At 42.9% G+C, this 8,744-nt stretch overlaps 1 non-coding gene across 1 annotated transcript; it reads left to right on the top strand.

The window, feature by feature from the left end:
- The first annotated feature begins 356 nt into the window (after window positions 1-356).
- LOC112868015 (U6 spliceosomal RNA) lies at window positions 357-463 on the top strand. Its single transcript, XR_003224215.2, has one exon. It is a non-coding gene; the product is annotated as a U6 spliceosomal RNA (small nuclear RNA).
- Window positions 464-8,744: the final 8,281 nt, after the last annotated feature.

The raw sequence follows: 8,744 nt of genomic DNA, 5'->3' as shown, positions 1-8,744 counted from the left end.
CCTAGATGCTAGAAATGATTAAGAACTAATTAGGGAATGGGGCACCTCGGTGGCTCAGTCAGTTAAGCGTCCGGCTCCAGCGCAGGTCCGACTTCAGTTCAGGTCATGATCTCACAGGTTCACAGATTTGAGCCCTGCGTCAGGCTCTGGGCTGACAGCTCGGAGCCGGGAGCCTGCTTCAGATTCTGTGTCCCCCTCTTTCTCTGTCCCTCCCCTGCTCGTGCTCTGTCTGTCTCTCAAAAATAAATAAATGTGAAAAAAAAATTAAAAAGAACTAATTAGGGAATTAGGAAGCAAAATAGGAAAAAGTCGAGTGACATTGACTAAAATTATCTTCTGGAAAGGTAACAAGTACTGTGCCTGCTTCAGCAGCGCAGACACTAAAATCGGAAAGATACAGAGAAGGTTAGCGTGGCCCCTGCTCAAGGATGATATGCAAATTTGTAGAGTGTTCCATATTAAAAAAAAAAAAAGAGTACCAGTAGCTGATAAATTCCGTTTGGCATATCCCGTTGTGATCTAGCTTCCTAACTGCACCAGCAGGAAAACAAAGTACTGAAACAAGAATTACCATGGATGGATTTACTTTCTGTAATTCCGTAAATTATAGGTCAAGAGATGAGCCTGGGATATCTAGTGGTACCAGAAAGTAAGGAAACAGGAAATACTCAAAGAACGATGGCCACATGTCGAAAGGAGAGGGTATGAAGGTTGAGCTGGCTCTCACTGGCCACATGTGGGACAGTTTGAGTGTATTTCTCTAAATATTGTTTTTTTTTTTTTTTTACTTATTTATTTATATATTTATTTTTAGTAAATTTAACCACAACATGGGGCTCGAACTCGTGACCCTGCGATCAAGAGTCACATGTTCTTTTTCTTCTAATTTTTTTTCCTTTTTTTTTTTTTAATATATGAAATGTATTGTCAAATTGGTTTCCATACAACACCCAGTGCTCATCCCAAAAGGTGCCCTCCTCAATACCCATCACCCACCCTCCCCTCCCTCCCACCCTCTAAATATTTATAAACTATTTATAGCACCAATAAATGATGAAGCTATGGTCTCATAAATTAAATTTCCTCCCAAATCAATCAGCTTTCTAGAAGCTGATACATTGGACTAACTTAATGGCTTTGCGTATTGTTAGAAGTCAATTCGCAATCACATGATTATAAAGTCGATCGGTAATGTTATACCAAAACAAGTTAGTTATTTTAATATTACTTTTTTTATTGTGTTATTTTTTTTTCCCCGGAGTGAGAGTTAGGGCCAATAAAGTCTAGATCGTTTCTCAGATCTATTTCCCACTCCCTTCTGCAATCAGAACATCATTAGTCCTTCATTCCTATTTTCATATTAAGATTCTTTTTTTTTTTTAATTCTTTTTAACGTTTATTCATTTTTGAGAGATGGAGAGAGACAGAGCATGAGCAGGGGAGGGGCAGAGAGAGAGGGAGACATAGACTCCAAAGCAGGCTCCAGGCTCCAAGCTGTCAGCACAGAGCCCGATGAGAGGCTCGAACCCACGGACTGCGACATCATGGCCGAAGTCAGACGCTTAACTGACTGAGCCACCCAGGCGCCCCAAGATTCTTTTTTTTTTAAAGTTTACTTGTTTATTCTGAGAGAGAGAGAGAGCAGAGCTGGGGAGGGGCAGAGAGAGGAGAGAAAGGATCCCAAGCAGGCTCCACACTGTTAGCGCAGAGCCTCATGTGGGGTTTGAACTCCCAAACCTCGAGATCATGACCTGAGCCGAAATCAAGGGTCAGATGCTTAACTGACGGAGCCACCCCCATGCGCCCCTTTCGTTTCAAGATTCTTACATTTTGTATTTTTAAACACCAACTGAAGCTATCCTGAGTTATTTTAGGTTATTAATCATCTATCCAGTTATGAAGGCTTATGCTTTCAGTGCCTTTCAGAGATCAATGATTTTAGCTAAGTCGAATGATTCCATCCAAGGAAACTATCCTTGGCAAAGAAATTATCCCCAAACTCACACGTTTCATTGTGTTGGTATCTCATTCTTTGAACTGCTGGCTCTTTTCTAGTTTGCTTTAATTTTGCCTTTTTTTTTTTTCCCCTCTCTCTTATTGGACCAGACCTACCTTCAACAGGAATATAATTCCTGAATTGGCAGCGTCCAGGAAAGAGAGTTCTATGTAGGTTGTGCCACACTGTCACAGCATCACAAGGACCAGCCAGTAACCCATCACCTTTGCCTGCAATTACAATTACCTGGTTATGAGCCGGTCATTCATCTGGCAGAAGAGCACAAGGGAAGACGCACGGGTCGTGCCCAGAAAACGGTCTGCAGCTTACGCTGCTGTTGGCCACCATCTGTGAGGAGCCTGTCCCCTTTGAAGTTTATACCTACATGTACTGGGACTCCCCAGCCAGAGAACATCTCAAACCTGTACTTGATTTTTAGTGGCAGAGTGGGGCTTTTTGCTTTAAAATGGTTTACATTTGTGGGGGCGCCTGGGTGGCTCAGTCGGTTGAGCGTCCGACTTCGGCTCAGGTCATGATCTCACGGTTCGTGAGTTCGAGCCCCGCATCGGGCTCTGTGCTGACAGCTCAGAACCAGAGGCTTGCTTCGGATTCTGTGGCTCCCTCTCCTGTTCATACTCCGTCTCTCTCCCTCTCTCTCAAAAAATAAATAAACAGTAAAAAAAGAAAAAAGTTTTGCACTTGGGGCACCTGGGTGGCTCATTGGTTAAGCATCTGACTTCAGCTGGGGTCGCGATCCCAGTTTGTGGGTTTGGGCCCCACATCGGGCTTGCCCGCTTCTCAAAAATTGAAAATAAATAAATAAATAAATAAACTTTTACATTTTCTTCTATTTAAATTAATATTCAATTTATTGTGGTTGTACGTTTTTAAAACTTAGTTTTCTTACAACTTGAATCTCAAGGGGCGACTGGGTAGCTCAGTCAGGTAAGCATCTGATTCTTGATTTTTAGCTTGGGATTCTCTCTCTCTGCCCCTCCCCCGCCAAAATAAATAAATAAACTTAAAAAAAACCCAGCTTGAATCTCAATGTACAAGTCATCTTATATTTATGTATTTGTTTATTTATTTTTAATCTTTTTAACGTTTATTTATTTTTTCTTGTATTTTTTTCTTTTTAAAAAATTTTTTTTAACGTTTTTATTTATTTTTGAGACAGAGAGAGACAGAGCATGAGCACGGGAGGGGCAGAGAGAGAGAGGGAGACACAGAATCTGAAACAGGCTCCAGGCTCTGAGCTGTCAGCACAGAGCCTGACGCGGGGCTCGAACTCACGGACCGTAAGATCATGACCTGAGCCGAAGTCGGACGCTTAACCGACCAAGCCACCCAGGTGCCCCAACGTGTATTTATTTTTGAGAGAGAGAGAGGGAGAGAGAGAAAGCGTGAGCAAGTGGGGGAGGGGCAGAGAGAGAGAGGGAGACACAGAATCCGAACAGGCTCAAGGCTCTGAGCTGTCAGCACAGAGCCCCATGCGGGGCTTGAACTCACTAACCGTGAGATCATGACCTGAGCTGAAAGCAGACGCTTAACTGACTGAGCCACCCAGGCGTCCCTTGTCATCGTATATTTATAAATTTAATACTTTTTATGATAAAATTTAAGACATTCACTTTCCCTTGTTCCTTGACTAATGTTTAATTAGCACTTATTTATTTGGCTTAATTAGCTTTCAAATGATATGCTTTAAAGATCCCCTCAACCTTTAACTCTATTTACAAGCTTAATTAATGAAAATTCCTTAAATAAAGAAAGTGTTACGGAACCAGGCTGGAATGCTGGCAGAAGAACCAAGGGACACTTGGAGATCTTGGAAGGCAGGAGGTTTATTTTATACCGGTGGGCTCAGAGGAGGTCATTCTCCAGAGGTCTGAGTCCCGAGCACAAGCGAGGGGGACAATTTATAGTCTGTTACTTCTGCGTCCTGCATTAGTAGTAATTTGGTCCACACAGCAAGCAGGGCAGGAAGAACTCAGAAGAGGAGTCTCTAAGCTAGGAACTAGAGCTTATGTTAGTCCCTTCAGCCATTGTATGGTGGATAACTGTACTTATTTCCCCCCAAAAAAGGATCAGTATTTCTGACTTTCCCTTTCGCCGCAGGCTCCAATATGGCTCTGCTCGGCATTGTTACCCATCCTGTCTTTATCTACAATTTTTACATTTTGTTATCATCATGTATTTTTGCATTAATTTCGATCTTTAAAAATAACCCTTTATTTTTATTTTTTTTTTAAAGATTCTATTTTTTTTAAGTAATGTCTACACCCAACATGGGACTCAAACTCACAACCCTTAGATCAAGAGTCGCATGCTCTAGGCATGCCTGGGTGACTCATCGGTCAAGCATCTGACTTCAGCTGGGGTCCTGATCCCAGTTTGTGGGTTTGGACCCCACAGCGGGCTCTCTGCTGTCAGCAGGGAGCCTGCTTCAGACCCTCTGTCCCTCTGTACCCCCCTCTCTCTGCCCCTCCCCTGCTTGCCCTCTCTCTAGCTCTCTCAAATAAATAATATATATATATATTATTTATCATATATATATGATGTTTATATATATATAAACATCAGTCTGTAGAGTATGCGACTCTTTATATATAAAGAGTCGCATACTCTACAGACTGAGCCAGCCAGGCACACCTAAAAATAACCCTTTAAAACATTTGTCTGGAATGCTGAGGTTTTAAGTGCCTTCTCCACGTGTCTTGCCTTTTACTAGTCCCTGTCCTTCCTCTCCTACTAGGTACCAGTAACACCCATTCGCATATGTACCTCAAATGTCTCCAGACATTGCCAAATGACCGGGGGCGGGGGGAGGAGGGGGGTGGTGGTGGGGGCCGGGGGGGGGGGGGGGGGACCTGCCCGTAGTTGAGAAGCACTCTCTAATGGTATTAGATATCAGTTTCCTGGCTCACACTGTATCCGAGTCTGTCTCTGGAATTCTGTTTCCCTCAACAGTCCCCTCTAAGCCTCCCTTTCGTTCAGATCATCCAGGTTCTTATCACTGGAAACTGCCTCTCTATTTGGTCCCAGGATTAGAAAAGGTGGATACGTTTCTCAGCTGCTGGAAGATGGCATCTGAAGAGTGGACAAACCCTTTTAATTTCCAAGAAGAAGAATTCGTAGCAGAGCCTCCTAATCACAGAAACAGTTGCGATGAGATTGTGTGGTATCATGTACCCAATCTGGACAAGATAGTGTCTGCACAACCCATCTCCTGACTTCCAAACACATATTTTAGAGGTTGTCTCAGAGAATGAATTTGTGTAGCATAATCTTTTTTAACAATCAGATCTGGTTTTAGTTTCTCTACTTCCTAGCTATGTGACTTAAGGCAAATGTTCCGGTTTTCTTTTTCCTTTTTCTTTTTTTTAAGCTTATTTATTTATTTATTTTAAGAGAGAGAGAAAGAGAGAGAGAGAGAACAAGCTAGGGAGGGGCAGAGAGAGAAGAGAGAGAATCCCCAACAGGCTCCGTGCTGTCATTGTGGAGCCCGACGCCTGGCTTGATCTCACAAACTGAACCGTGAGATCGTGACCTGAGCGGAAAACAAGAGACAGACGCTTAACAGACTGAGCCACCCAAGCACCCCCAAACGTTCAGGTTTTCTAAGACTTAATCTTCAGGTGCACATCTGTATAATGGGCATGGTGATATTTACTGCACAAAGTATTGCATAGGACAAGTGATCTAATTTTTTTTTAATTTGCTTTTTAGAGAAGGGTCAGATCTTTTCAGCTTTTTTAAAAAAAATTTAATGTTTCTTTATTTTTTTTTTATTTTTTTTTAACATTTATTTATTGTTGAGACAGAGAGAGAAAGCATGAACAGGGGAGGGTCAGAGAAAGAGGGAGACACGGAATCTGAAACAGGCTCCAGGCTCTGAGCCATCAGCACAGAACCCGATGCGGGGCTCGAACCCACGGACCGCAAGATCATGACCTGAGCCGAAGTCGGCTGCTTAACCGACTGAGCCACCCAGGCGTCCCTCATGTTTATTTTTGAGAGAGACAGAGAGTGTGGGCAGGGGAGGGGCAAAGAGAGAGAGGGAGACGGAATCCAAAGCAGGCTCCAGGCTCTGAGCCGTCAGCACAGAGCCCGACTCGGGGCTCGAACTAATGAGCCGTGAGATCATTGACCTGAGCCGAAGTTGGACACTTAACCGACTGAGCCACCCAGGCACCCCAGAAGTGATCTAATTTTAAAAACTTTTCTGGACTCACCACTAGAATGTGTTCAACATCAAAGGACTCTTCCAAAAATAAAAAATAAAAAATAAGCTATGAATATTGTGGTTCCAGTCAGTACCAGAGAACTATGGCATCATCATAAAGTAATGCTTAACGTTTACCAATAGTGTGTGTGTGTTGAGTAACGGTGTTCCTAAATTCAGATCACATACCACTATTCTGTTAATAATGAATGAAGAGACAGAATGGATTTTAAAAAGGAAAATGAGAACAAAACAAAATAAAATCTGAATGTATCCTCTTGAACATATATCTTGAAATATGACCAACTCAGACCCAGCTCTTTTGATCAGAGGTGGTTTTCTTCACTTTCAAGTCTCTCTTATTTAATTTTTTAAAAATCTTTATTTATTTTTGAGAGAGAGAGAAAGAGAGTGCAAGCGGGGGAGGAACAGAGAGAGAGGGAAACATAGAATCTGAAGCAGGCTCCAGGCTCTGAGCTGTCATCACAGAGCCCGATGTGGGGCTCGAACTCACGAACCGTGAGATCATGACTTGAGCTGAAGTGAGACGCTCAACTGACTGAATCCCCCGGGCGCCCCAAGTTCTCTCTTATTTAGAAACCTAAATAAACCCCCTTGCTTCTCCACAGTATGTGCAATGTACCCCAGCTTTTGTGTGCCTGGGAGCTGGACTTACCAGGATTGAAAATTCCTACCAGGTTTGACATATTAGAGTCAGGAACTCTGCCGCTTTCAATCATGAAAAGCCCCTTGCCTTCATCTCTTAAATCCTCATAAGAGAATAAAGTGCGTTTAGCGGTTTGCCACTGTTAAGTTGTACGTGTCTCACTGGCTCCATCTGCTGTCAGAAAGAGGAACATTACTTCATCCTTAAAAGTGGCGATTGGGAGCCTTGTGCCTCCTTCTGGGTCTGTTTTATCAGAATCTTCCCGGATTGAGGACTGAGTAACGTTTATGGCTCAGTGTTTGTCTATATTTTAAGTCTGCAACTGCTGTTATATTAATAGTACTCCAGGGGTCCCTGGGTGGCTCAGTCGGTTAAGTGGCCGACTTCGGCTCAGGTCATGATCTCACAGTTCGTGGGTTCAAGCCCTGCGTGGGGCTCTGTGCTAACAATTCAGAGCCCGGAGCCTGCTTTGGATTCTGTCTCCCTCTCTCTCTGCCCCTCCCCTGCTTGTGCTCTCTCTCTCTCTCTCTCAGAAATAAACATTAAAAAAAAAAATAGTTCTCCAACCTGTTTTTTCCTTTGTGACAAGGTTTTACTTAGAGCTGTCTAAAAATACATACAGAACTCTCCATATTTTTTCCTTCTTCAGATATTATTGGTATGTTGTGATTTTGTAGGAAAACTTTCATTTTTATATACGTTTCAAGTTTATCAGGGTAAGGATTTACATAATCTCTTATTTTTTTTTCAGCTTTATTGAGCTTTAACTGTCATATAACATCATGTAAGTTTAAGGTGTACATGGGGATGATTGGCTACATTGTATATATTGCAAAATGTTTATGACAATGAGGTTATGACGATGACATCTCTCACCTCACATAATTATCATTTCATCGTTGTTGTTGTCGCTATGGTGGGAACATTAAAATTCTACTCCTAGAGCAAGGATTTCAATACAGCAATACTGTATTTCAAGGATACAATACAGTATCGTTAATCATACATAATGTTGTGCATTAGATCCCTGGAACTTACGACTGAAAGTTTCTACCCTTTGACCGACACTCCCCATTTCTCTCCCCACCCCCAGCCCCTGGCAAACACCATTCTACTTGGTTGCCACACATGCGATCATATAGTATGTGTCTTTCTCTGACTGATCTCACTTAGCATAATGCCCCCAAGGTCCACTGATGCGAATCAGTGAGTCCACGGATGCTGAAAAATCACATTTATGTGTTTTTCCTTCCTCCTGTTACCTTCCTCCCATCCCAATCACAGGGAACTTTCAGGGTATTTATTTTTGTTGTGGTAACAACCCTGCGCCTTGTTTTTGTTTTTTTATAAAGATTTTCTGTGTTTTTTTCCAAGTAATTTCTACACCCAGTGCGGGTCTCGAACCTACAACCCCGAGATCAAGAGGTGCACGCTCCATGGACTGAGCCAGCCAGGCGCCCCTGCCTTGTTTTTAATAAATACACTCTCACTGGGGAGCAAAAAACCCTGTCCTACCAGCGGTAGCAAATCAACATGTAACAAATGCCTTCGACATAAACTTTGCCTTCCCCTTGAAGTAAATGCATTTCATGTAACCGCAGAAAAACTTAAAAACATATAAAAAGAATGAAGAAGGGGCGCCTGGGTGGCGCAGTCGGTTAAGCGTCCGACTTCAACCAGGTCACGATCTCGCGGTCCGTGAGTTCGAGCCCCGCGTCAGGCTCTGGGCTGATGGCTCAGAGCCTGGAGCCTGTTTCCGATTCTGTGTCTCCCTCTCTCTCTGCCCCTCCCCCGTTCATGCTCTGTCTCTCTCCGTCCCAAAAATAAATAAACGTTGAAAAAAAAAAATTAAAAAA

This window comes from Puma concolor, chromosome B4, assembly GCF_028749965.1.
Source record: "Puma concolor isolate L17-30 chromosome B4, mPumCon1.1.hap2, whole genome shotgun sequence".
Lineage (NCBI taxonomy): Eukaryota > Metazoa > Chordata > Mammalia > Carnivora > Felidae > Puma > Puma concolor.
This window is presented reverse-complemented; position numbering and strand designations above follow the sequence as displayed.